Genomic DNA, 13112 nt, shown 5'->3' with positions numbered 1-13112 from the left:
ATATGCATAGGCTGACCAGAAAGGGGGCACCTCTGACTCACCCCACCTCCCTGGGTGGAAGTCATGCTTCTCTTTCCCTTGAGCTTATTAGAAAGATCCAGTTCACAATAACCTTGGTCTTCTGTCTGAGAGGAAACTGGGCAGCATTTTGGATCTAGCCTCTGGAAAGACGAGCTACTGCCTCAGTTGGGGTGCTCCCTGAAGTCAAACCCCCTGTGGAGCTCTTTGCTAGAGACCTCCACTCATCACCCACATGCCCCTCAACCTCCCACCTCCCTCTCTCCCCTGCTCCCTTCTGCAGCCACTTGCTTGGGCTGTTACTCTCCACCTGATTCCTCTTACGGCTCTTTTGTGGCCCGTTGGGCCCCTGAGGTCCTTGCTTAGGGCCCACCCATCTTTTCCCTTATCCCAGTCGGCCCACCTGCACTGATGCACCCTGGTTTCCGCACCCCACTCACCCCTGCTCAAAGCCCACCCTGCCAGCCTGGGACAGGGCTGGTGGGACTTTACTCCTCACTCTTACACTCCCCAATTGGGTGACTGCAAGCAAGCCACCTTTCCTTCTCTTTTTAAATCAATTTCATTGTGATAGAACTTATGTACAAAAAAATGCACCCATTTTAAGTGTTCAGTGCAATGAGGTCTCACAAATGTATGTGCACCCCTGCAAATGCCACCCCCTCAGTAGAGCATTTCTATCCCCCAAGGCCCTTCCCCCACCAACTCCCAGGAAACCGCTGATCCACTTTTTAATTTTGCCTGTTCTAGAATTTGATATAAAAGGAGTCAAACGGCATGTTCCTTTTTGGGTCTGGCTTCTTTCTCTCAACATGCTTTTCAGGTTGATCTGTGTTATTGCCTATATCCATAGTTCATGCATTTTTACTGCTGAGTCGTATGTCATCGTATGCCTGTGCCACCGAATTTTTATCTACTCACTCACTGATGGACATTTGTTTCTTTTCCTACCGTGAGGCTATAATAAATAAAGCTGTGATGGATATATGTGCATTTGTTTTTGTATGGACATATATTTTTCATTTCTTGCAGGTAAATATCTCGGAGCAGAATTCCTGACTCACTTGGTAAGAATCTCTTTGACTTTACATCTAAAAAGCCCAAACAATAAAAACCTGCCCAGCTTCTCCAAAGTGATGGTACCGTGTCATACTTCACCATTACTATATGAACATTCCAGTGGTTAAACATCCTCATTAGCACTTGATGTTGTCAGTCTTTTAAATTTTAGCCATTTTAGGGGCGCCTGGGTGGCTCAGTCGTTGAGCGTCTGCCTTCGGCTCAGGTCATGATCCCAGGGTCCTGGGATCCAGCCCAGCATCGGGCTCCCTGCTCAGCGGGGGGCCTGCTTCTCCCTCTCCCACTCCCCCTGCTTGTGTTCCCTCTCTCGCTGTCTCTCTCTCTGTCAAATAAATAAATAAAATCTTTTAAAAAATAAATAAATAAAAAATATAAATAAATAAATAAATAAATAAATTTTAGCCATTTTAGTGGGGTGTCGCAGTAGCTTATTGTGGTGATCAGTTGAATTTCCATAATAACTAATGATGTCGAGCATCCTTTCTTGTGCTGATCTGGCCATTCATACATCAAAGAAGTTATTTTTAACTTCTCTGGGTCTCAGTTTCCTTGTCTGCAATGGGGATGACTCTTTCTAACCCTCCTCCAAAGGGTGATAGTGGCAGAGATGAGAAGTTTTTTTAAAACTCTGAAGATTAACATAATGGGAGAAGATTCTATTTCTTCCAAGTGAGGAACTTCTTATATTAGGCAATAGGCTCTGGAAGTACTCACAAGATTGGTTTTTCTCAGATTTCACTTTGTCATCCTCTACCTCTACAATGCCCTTTACCAGCATTGTCTCCACCCTGACCTTGGCCGAGCCCCATCCATAAGTTTGTCTTCTTCTCTGTAATAGGTTAGTTCTCCCTGGCAGCTGTGAGTCTGTCTCTGTCCCTCTCTGGGCTTTGTGCATACATTTCCTTTTCCATGTGACCCTCCTTGTTCTCTCCATGGCATTTCCTTTTTGAAAACTCTCTTTCCAGCCCACCTCTTGCAGGAAGCCCCTCATGTGGCCCATCCAGTCTTCTCTTTGGAGCCTTCAGCACTTAAGCAGATGGATTGTGACATAGGGACTTTCTCCTGAGCCCCTCCAAGCTCCATGTTTCCAAACTGAAAGTCTCCATCTGAATGTTCCACAGGCACCTCAAACTCCACATGACCCCAGAGTTCATCACTTGTTTGTCCCCTGTGGCCCCCTTCTCCCATTTCTGCTTACACATCACACTCAATCAGGTTATATGCCTTCTCTGAAATGTTCAACAACTCCTCATCATATGCTGGCAAAAGCCTAAAAGCCTATAGCCTAGCATAAAAGGCCATCCAGGATTTAGTTCTAATGTAAATTAGATCTATTGATCCTCAAATAAAGATCTTCCTAAATAAGATCAGGTGGATTCAAAAAAAGAGCAGGTGAATTCCAGCCATGACAGGGGGAGGCTGAGGGAAATGGAGACACACAATGTACCGAAGCCTACATTTCTCACTGAGCTATCTGCCATGCTCCAGGCTCATCGAATTTAACTTCCCCCATGGTTCTGCTTCCTGAAAATAGTCATCATAAAAATAGCTAATATTTATTGAGCACTTCAGATGCCTGATCTCATTTAATCCTCATACAACCCTATGAAGTGAGTACTGTTGGTACTCCTGTTCTTCAGTTCCCTGCTCTGGGTTTGGAGTAAGTGGCGGAGCTGAGGATGGAACTCCAAAGGTCCTGTAGGGCCTGCTGACATTCATTCATTCCTTTACCAGCCATTTCCAGAGTCAGGGACTGTACCAGGGATCTAAAGATAAATAATACATAACTCCTGCCCCCAAGGAACTCACCGGCTAGTGAAAGACCTGTAGAGGCAAATACTCATAACTGTATCACTGTGAGTACTACAAAAGGAGCCCAAGCAACTTACTCATCTTGCCCTTGATGTGTAACAAACTCCTGAGTTTGCCCTTCCTTGTCCAATCCCTGTCTCTTGCCACATCTTTTGTTATCCTCCAGGATGCTGACATCTGTGTTTGTGATACCCTCTGACATGCTTTTTCTTGTCCTTCTAGACTTGGCTGTCCTCCAGCTCCATTCAGCACTGGCTACACAACATCCTGTCAGGTCTGAGTGGGTAAAGGTAGAGGCCTGAGACCGGTCTGGGGAGCCAGTTCTCCTCATGGGCCTGGAAGCAAGTCCTTGGATAAGTCACCTTTTAGGGGGCCTCATTTCCCACCTTTTGTAGAAGAAAGGGTAGGATTAGATGCTCTTTGGGGTCCCTTTAACTTTAGGTACTGTATGAGCTGAGCCCAACTTTCCAGCATGGTGTCAGAATAGAAGGGGAAGGGGTGAGTGGTAGCATTGCCCTGAACTTTCTAGTAAGCTCTCTTTCCCCCTATCCTAGGCCTCACCCCTGGTAAACCTACCTTATTCCACTGACAGGCCCCCCTCACTAGGTGTGCTCAGGCCCCTGGTTCCATCCTGGGTCATAATCCACCGACTCATGACCCTGAATGGCTTTCAATGTCTACTTCATCCACATCTGGGGTCCAACTGACAGATCCGGCCCTGTGTCACCTGTGGAAGCAGAGGAAATCCAGGATTCCCAGCACCTGGCCCGGGCTCAGAGCCACTTGAGTGAGCTGACTGCTTCCCTGTCTTGAGGGCCAAGACTTCCTTCCTTGCCAAGAGACGATCACAGGCCACACGAGGGAGGATTTGCCGGCTGCCACCAGACTTGTGCTTCCTCTCTGTCGTCGGCCCAGGGTCGACTATTGAAGTGCAGCGCCCCACGAATAGGCGCTGTGGGCACTTTCTCTACAGAAAAGCGTTTCAGGCATGTTTGTGGCTCCAGTCGTTCCTTCTTCCCCAAACCAGCCATGTGTAGGAAACAGTGCCCATGCTAACCTAGCAGCTCAGCACTCTCTCCTGATGGAGCCAAGATGACATGACCCTAGAATCTCGAGACTTGCAGAGGGGAAGTATCATATCTCAGATGATCCGGCTCACAGTGGGCCTGGCCCAGATCAGAACCCCCTGCCCTTAGGCTCTCCAGGCAGCACACCTGTCTTTTATCCCTGATTCACGGTCGCCATTTGCCCTCTCCTACCCAGCTCCAAGTACAAAAAGACCTGCCATCTCTTCCACAGCAGACTTTCATAGCAGGAGGATTTTGACCTGAGATCTTGGTGTAAAATGAATTGTTCCGCTCTGGAAGGTGGCATCTGAAATGCTTCTGAGCCTGAGCCCTGGGCTTTGCTTCCCTTGTGTTCCTGCCATTTGCTGTTATAAATACCCCCTCTCTCAATAGAAAGGACATATAGTTGAAGGCACAGCTGTCTCCCAAATATCGATACTCCTTAATTGGTCTCGGTAGCCAACCTTCTTCCCGGGACCTCTGCCTCACTGAATCACCCTTCTAAAGAAGGAGCCAGTGTTTACCTCTGTATGATTCTTAAGCATTGACTGAGCACCTGCTATGCCCCAAGCTCTACAGCAGGCCCTCCGCAACATAAAAATAGTTTCCTTCAACAAGTATTTATAATCACTTACCATGTGCAGAGAATGTGGCTGTGAACAAGAGGCAAGTCCTTGACCCCTTCAGGCTTACATTTTAGCAGCATGTGAAACTATAAGGATATGAAATATGCAAACATGAAAAGAATGTGTACCCTATCCTCAAGGAGTTATAATCAAGTAGAGAAAAGAAAACATGGTGATCAGTCAACAATATTTATCTAAAAGCCATGGTCAATATCCAGCCCGCCAATCCCTTTGCTATTGGGAAGAATGTGGCCTCAGTTTCCATCATCTGTGCTGACAAGGATGTGTGGTGGAGACAGCTCTGGGTTTGGACTCAGCCTACCCAGATGGGTTCCAGACTCGGCCATGTGCTGACTGAGAAGCCTCAAGCAAGTGCCTTAACCTCTCTGGGTCTTGGGCTCTTCATCTGCAAAAGGTTTTGCCTTGCTTTCTTGCTGGTTGTTTTGAGACAGGTACGTTAATATACATGAAAAATTTTTCAAACTCTAAATTGCACCAAAACATTTTTATTATTTTTGAGATAAAAGGTCAATACTTAAAAAAATAAAATGTTCCAAGTGTGATATTAGTTATCTTAGGATTCCCAAGGACTAGAGTTTTCATATAGTGACAAGTGCACTCAAGTGCATCCATGTCAAAAATATTAGGGTGATTTTCTAGCCATGACCTTCAACAAGACCAGGGTCAGTTCTCAGTGAAATTTGCTACCACTTACATGGGGTGATTTCCAAGCTGGCTGCTGGCATTTGAAATCTATAATCAGAATGTCATCATTTTAGGTTAAGCTAAATGGGGTTTTGTCATGTGTTGAATGAAAATACTCTGCCTCAGTGAGAAGAATTTATAATCTTGGGCCCAAGTTCCAATGAGGTGATTCATTCAACAAGCATCTACTCTGTGTTGGGAAGATATTCTATCCAGGAAGACAATGATGGTCAAGACAAGCATGTCCCCTGTGCTCACAGAGCACTGTCCAGTGGAGACCTTAGGGGTAAATGCAGTGACAGGGGTGGTCAGGGGAACATGGATGCACCAGGCAGGTGCAGCTCAACCAGACTTGGGGATGGGAGTGGGGGTTGTGAAATACTCTGGGGAAGAAATGCTGTTGAAGCTGGTAGCTGGAGGATGAGTTGGGAATAAGCTGTGAAGGGGTGGGGTGGACTGAAGAAGTTCCTGGCAGAGGGAACAGCATATGTGAAGGTGCAGAGGGGAGAGAGTGGCCTGGAAAAGAAATGTGGGGCCAGAAGGGTGGAAGGCAGGGGCGATGTGTCCAGACATGAGGCCACAGTGTCAGCAGGGGCCTGTCCTGAGTGATCCCATGCACCATGGAAAGCAGTTTGGACTAAGGCCTTGGGAGAATGACCAGCTTTGCCAGGGACAGTCATGGCTTATGCCTCTTGCCTCGGGAGAGTCATGAATAGCACCATTTCCTTTCCCTCTTCAAAGCTGCCTGGGTTGGAGGATAACTGACATGGTCACCTATCCTTAGGGTGGTGGGAAGGTAGCAGGGGGCAGTGACTGGGAAGGTGTGGGGACAGAAGACATTCAGCTCCTTTCTATCATGTGGGGGAGTGTGGGCACAGACTGACATGGCTCAAAACATTAACAGGGACATTTCCTCTTTTAAGGTAACTATTTCTTTTTTTTTTTTTTTAAGATTTATTTATTTATTTGAGAGAGAGAGAGGGGAAGGGGAGGGGCAGAGGGAGAGAATCTCAAGCAGACTCCCTGCTGAGCGCAGAGCCCCGCCTTGAGCTTGATCTCAGGACCCTGAGATCATGACCTGAGCTGACACCAAGAGTTGGACACTTAACCAACTGAATGACCCAGGCGCCCCTAAGGTAACCATTTCTTACATACCAAAAGAAATGACTGAGTTCTTACTCAGTCTCACAGATTCCTTTGGTCACCCATGGAAGTTCAAGGATGGAATGGCTTGCCTCTCAAACGTCAGTGAGGAAGCGCCCCAGTGCCACCAGCAGAGAACCAAAGAGCACTTCCTTCTGGAGATGAGAGGGAAGCAAGCAGCTTCTTCCTTCTGCTCAGGTTAGGGAAGGAAAGGTGTCTAAAACCACCTAACCTAGTTAGGCACCACCCAAACCCCCAGTTCCCAGCTGGTGTGGGGTGGGGATTGACTCTGGGCGGGGGACACTCAGGCCTATTCTCCTGCCTCCTCACCCTAGAAACTGGCCAGTGCTCAGTTGCCCTGAACCAAAGACCTCCTGGAAGGCCAGCTCCCTCCCGCACTGTTCCCAGCAGAGTAGGCCTGTTATCAGAGTTAATGAGAGTTACTCATGGTTTAAGTGCCGTTTCCGACCTAGAGTTGGCATTTCTGCTCTGGTTCTGCCTCTCCACCGTAATTAACTAATTAACTATCAACAAGGGGTGATGTAGTTATGACACAGAAAGCCTGGCTCCTTGGCTTATCACCCAGAGAACCCCCTGGGCCAACCCCCCCAATCCAAAGGTGCTGGCCTGAGTTAAATAGGATGTCCTCAGGCCCCAGCGCTGGTCACTCAGCCAGTGTTCAAGGCCACTCCCTTCCCGGGTTCCAGAGGCCGAGCTGGGGCTGGGGCTGCCCTCATGGTGAACACTGGACTCTCGACAAACTGCTTAGCCACCAACCACTGTGTGCCCTTAGGAAGTGCCACTGCTATGGCCCAGGGTTTATCACTGAGGCTCCCTGAGCTTCTGTCCCTCGTCAGTCAACAGATATAACAAAAGCTTTTATGTTAGTGAATGTAAAAGTGCACTATGCCATCCCCCCTTGTATGGATGGACAAACTGGGGCCAGGGGCATTAAGTCTCTTGCCTGGGACCACTAGTAGGCAAGTGGCACTTGGGTCCAAATCCGGGGCCCCGCACCCAGCCAGCCCTGCCTGAGGCAGCTCTCTGAAGAGGGAGCCTCTGGCTTGCTGGTGCTCTCAGGGCAGCTGACCCACCGGAGGGGTTGGAGTCTCCACTCCTTCTACCCCAGCTTCCGAAGATGGTGGGCCAGGAGCTCCAGAAGTCAAAGAGCCCCCAGCAGGAGTCTGGGGAAACTCCAGAAGGCACACCTGAAGGGGGTTCAGCCTATCAATGGCCCTGGAAGCCTTGGAGGCCCAAAGCCATTGAACCCAGGCTGGGGCCTGAGCTCAGTGGGGTTCCAGCTAACCCACAGCTTTGTTTTATCATGTGCCGCCAGCATCCATGGGATGCTGGGAGAACTGTTTTGTAAAAGGCCTCTCATACCAGACTCTTGATGCTCCAACTTGGAATCTTGATGTGGAATAACTGTGGAAGCAGCCTCCAGTCAGAATTCACTCACAGTCTTGTGTTTGGTGATGGATTCCCAACTCTGCTGTGAGGTCCTCCTGGGGGCAAGCCTCAGGCCGCAAGCCTCTCTCAATTTCCCAGAGCACTTACCACAGTGCCTCAGCTGAACAGCTGCTCAATTATCCTCATATTATCAATCACAGACTGTTTGCATTACCAGTAATTTCTTTCCAAATCCTGTCCATGTAATTTCTAAACATGTTAGCATTACTGTAATGGTATGCAAGTGCTATTTGATTCCCAACATTTTTTATTTGACATTATTTTATCTATTGCACACTTCAATTCATAATCCACATACTTGTCATTGTTAATGGCTACACCGGATTCCAGGGTCCCGACGTCCCATACTTTGCTTAAGCATTCCCTGATGGCTGGGCAATTGGGTTGCCTCCAATGTTTGAACACTATAAATAGTGCTGCTAGGTCACCTGGCTTTTCTCCCCATCGCCTGGACATGAGAAGGGGGTAGGATGGGGGTGGGAACCTCTTCTCTTGTGCATTCCTGGAAAGGCCTACTCTTCATACTACTTCCCTAGACTAGGGGTAACAGAGGCCCACTGCTGCTCTGTTCCAGACAGGCCGGGGTCTTGGGCTGTCATTGGGGAACTTCTTACCTGGCCTGTGGTGTTCCGGGAATGAGAAAGGGTACTCAGCTCTGGGATCTTGAATCAGCAGGGCTCCCACATTAAACTCTTTGCTTTGGAGCTGGCCTTTGGGTGCAGGGGCCGTTGGATCATCTCATCAGACAGCCCTGAGGGGAGACCCGATAACATATTGCTTATGTTCCTGGCAGGTCAGCTCAAGGTTGCCCTGGGAATCACAGAATGTCTGAGCTGAAAAGGGGACCTTCAGTTTATCTAATCCAACATTTCCATTTTATGGCTGAGGAAATTTAGGTCCAGAGAGGGGCAGGGACTTTCCCAAGATCACCCAACTTGGCAGACTTGGGTCAGGAGCCAGGAGGCTCCTATAACCAGGCTGGGCCTTAGCATCCTCCAGCCTCCCCACTGGAGCATGTCGATGGATTGGAATACTCACCATAGTTAGTATGCCAATTCTTTACAAATTGACCTATAGATTTAATACCTTCCCAATCAAAATCACAGCAGGAGCCTTTGGAGGTATGGACAAGTGGACTCTAAAATTTATACAGGAAGGTAAGCCAAAACAAATTTTGGAAAAAGAAGAACAAAGTTGGAGACTCACACTACCTGGCATTCAGACATACTAGAAAGCAACAGTAATCAAGACAGTGTGGTTTTGGTGAGAGGACGAACCCAGAAATAGGCCCACACAAGTATGGGCACTTGATTTCTGGAAAAGATGGAAAGGCAAGTCAATGGAGAGAGGAGAGTCCTTTCAACAAACGGTGCCACAACAAGTAGACAACCCACACAAAACAATAAACTCTGACTACATATCTCATACAAAGATGAAGAATAGGTCATAGATCTAAATGTAAAAATGTAAAACTATAAAACTCTTGAAGAAAACACAGAAATTCTTCGTGAATTAGGCAGAGAGTTCTTAGATACAATAACAAATATATGATCTATAGAGAAAAAATAATTAGATTTGATCAAAATTAAACACATTTACTCTTATGAAAGACACTTTAAAGACAATGAGTAAAAACCCGACAGATTGGGAGAAAATATTTGCAAATCACAGATCAGAGAGCAGACTCATACCCAGAATATACAAAAAAAAACTCTTGAAATTCAGGAAGACACAACCAAATTTTTTGAGTGGCAAAGATTTGAAAAGGTGCCTCACCAAATAAGACAGTCAGGTGAAAAATAAATACATGAAAAGATGTCCAGCATCATTAGTCATTATGGAAATGCAAATTAAAACCAGAGTGAGATACCATCACATACCTATGAGAATGACTAAAAATATCGACAATATCAAATGAAACAACTGGAACTCTTATTATACATTGCTGATGGGAACGCAAAATGGCACAACCACTCTGGAAAACAGTTTGGCTGTTTCTTCTGAAGCTAAACATATATTTACCATATGACTTGGCACTCTCACTTCTAGGTAAATGAAAACTTATGTTCATACAAAAACCTGTGCTTGAATGTGTATAACAGCATTATTTACAGTTGCCAAAATCTAGAAACAACTTAAATGTCCCTCATTGGGTGAATGGATAAACAGACTGTGGTACCTCCATGCAATGGGATATGATACTACTGGGTAATAAAGAGCAACAAACATCAATGCGTACAACTTGGCTGAATCTCACATGCATGAAGCTAGGTGAAAGAAGCCAGTCTCAAAGGTTACTGTAGGGAAGGAAAAATAATTTTCCCTCCACCCTCCTGAGTTCCTAGCTGAGGCCCCCTGTAATAAAAGACAGATTAACAAGAAAAAAATGAACAGAAGTTTATTAATGTATACCTCATATATGTATGAGAGATACCCAGAAAAACTGAGTAACTCTCTGAGGTGGTCCAAGCCACCAGCTTAAATACCATCTTCAGCTAAAGACAAAAGAAAGAATTTGGGGGCTTGGATGGGGGGAGGCAAGCTGTGGGAAATTACCAGGAAAAGCGTGGTAAACAGGGTAAGGTTTGTTATGCAGATTTAAGTCTGTGTCTTCTCCCCTGATAACTGTTTCTGGAGATTTAGAGTCTCCCTTCTCTTCCTGGTACAAAGAAGGAGACATCTTCGTAAATGAAGACTTCCTTTTTGAATGTAAATATCCCTTACAAAAGGATAACTTCTACTCTGTTTTTAGAACTTCTTCTGTGTGTACTGTTTCTTAAAATAATCAGCTCAAAACAATTCTCATGCCAAAGAGGCATATTTTGGGGTGGCATACACTTCATTTCATACTGTATAATTTCATTATATGACATTCTGGAAAAGGCAAAACTACAGGGACAGAGAATAGAGCAGAGGTTGCCAGGAGTTTGGGGTGGAGGAAGGGTCTGAGTGCAAAGGGCTACCCCTTTGATGAGGGGTATTCGTTATAGTGTTGGAATTGTTCTTTATCTTGTCAGTGGTGCCTGTGTTAAAACTCAGGCAACTGTATGTAAATTAAAGATACAAAGAGACTTCTACTGTATGTAAATTAAAAATACAAAAAGCAAAAGTGACAAGGCACTTCTGTATCATTAACTCATCTGAGTCTCTTAACAACCCAGTAGTGGACCCATGAGCACTTTCAAAGAAGGAATAGATTCTTTAAGAAATATTTACGGGCCATTGCTATGGGCCCTGTTCTAGGTACAGGCACGAGGCAAAGTCTTGACCTCATAGAGCCCCCATTCCAGTAGACAATTCTGAAGAGGGCCTTGTCTGTGATCCTGTAAACTTCCATCTCAATTCTGCTTTCCCTGGGGAAAAGTCACCTCTCCTGGGACAAGTTGCTATGGTCTTTGTGAGGGCAACCCCGGGGCCCTGGGAGGTTGCACCAGGCAGCAGGAAGCCTGACAAAAGCAACGTTTCCATGTATCAGGACTCAGATGGCCAAGGCTGCCCACTATAGGGGCAGCATTTGGCCCAACTTTTCCAACAGAGAAAAGACACGCCCTGTTGACATGGCCCACCTTCTCTGGTTCACTCCACTTCTGCTGTGAATTCCCCCTTTTCTCTTGTGATTAAAATCAACTCAAATATGGGTAGGGGTGGGTTGAGGGGGAGGAATGTAAGAGCAAGAGAGAGTAGGTGAATGAGCAAGAGCAGTGGGTGGGTCAGCAACAGTAAGTCATGCCAGGTGACACTCTAGTCACTGTTCACATGCCGTTCTTTGAGTCCTCAACAATCTTATATAGCAGGTACTTCTCTCCTCTATAGAGGTGATATAAATGAGCCCTGGGGAGATTAAGTGACCTGCCTGAGTCCTACGACTAGGAAACAACTGGACCAGGCTTTTAACTCCTCTTTGGGATTCCACAGCCTGTGCTTTGGTGGAATAAAGAGTGTAGACTAGTGCTTCTCAAACTTGACTGAGTGTCAGAGAATCACGTGGTGGGGGCTTGTCAAACCAGTTTGCTGCTTCCTACCCCTGGAATTTCTGAGTCTGTAGCTCTGGGGTGGGTTCTGAGAATTTGCATTTCTAACAAGTTCCCAGATGTTGCTGGGGCGGTTGGCCTGGAGATCACACTTGGAGAATCATTGATATAAACACTGAGCTCATGTGCTCTTGAGCCACACAATTTTGAGTGGTGGGAAATTCTGGTTTCACCACTTTCTAGCTCTGGACTTTGAACAGTTAACTGTATGTCAGTTCTTCACCTATGAAATAAGGAGAATCATACCTTTGGGTTGTTGTAGGGTACTGTAAAGATTAATGAGTTAGTAAGTAAGTAAAGTGTTCAGAAGACTGCCTGATAAAATATAAACACTCAAAAATGTCAGCTCTCAGTGTATGCTGGACTCTTAAAATATATCCTCTCATTTAGTTTCAACAGATCTTTAGAAGTTAATAGCATTTCCAACACTTTAATTTTACAGATGGGGAAACACATGGTCAGAGAGATGAGGGACACAATGCAGCTAATCACAACCCAAGCTAGGATCTGAACCCAGGTTTTCTGGCTCATAGTTAGGGCTCATAACAAATTAGGTCTCGCTGCTTCCTGGAGCCTGGTCCCCTTTCTTTAAACTCTGAGCCCTGGACAGTGGATGTTTGCACCCTTAAGGCTGAGTGCACACATAATTAGCTGAGAGTGGGTGGGGCTGAGTACGGGAGAAAGGAAGAGGGAACAGGAGGCTTCAGGAGGATGTTTGTCTGGGAACCTGGCATGGAGTTACTCAGGATGCCTGGAATAGGCATTTTGTGTCTTCAGAGGGCAGATAACACAGGGTGACTCAATGTCTTGTCCACACATTCCCTCTTTTCTTGTGGCTGCTGTAACTGGAGTCATCAGTGAATGATGTGACAGGTGCAAACGGATCACCCACTGATGGTTTGCACAGCACCGGAGGACACCCCTACTTCCAGCCTAATATGGACAGAAAATCCAGCTACTGGACTACAGCATCAGCACACACTGCAATCCTTCCCGGGATGAATCAGAGCATCCCACTCACCCACACTGAACACAGTGTTCCATGAGAAAAAAGGATCAACAGTGGCAAGCCCTTCTGTGGTGGGCAGGGAGGTCTTTGTATCCCCCAGTCCTAACTGCAGTTAGTTGCCCTGCATTAAATGCTTATGAACATCAGTGGA

The sequence above is a fragment of the Halichoerus grypus genome, chromosome 10 (genome assembly GCF_964656455.1).
Source record: "Halichoerus grypus chromosome 10, mHalGry1.hap1.1, whole genome shotgun sequence".
In the NCBI taxonomy this organism is placed as follows: Eukaryota; Metazoa; Chordata; class Mammalia; order Carnivora; family Phocidae; genus Halichoerus; species Halichoerus grypus.
This window is presented reverse-complemented; position numbering follows the sequence as displayed.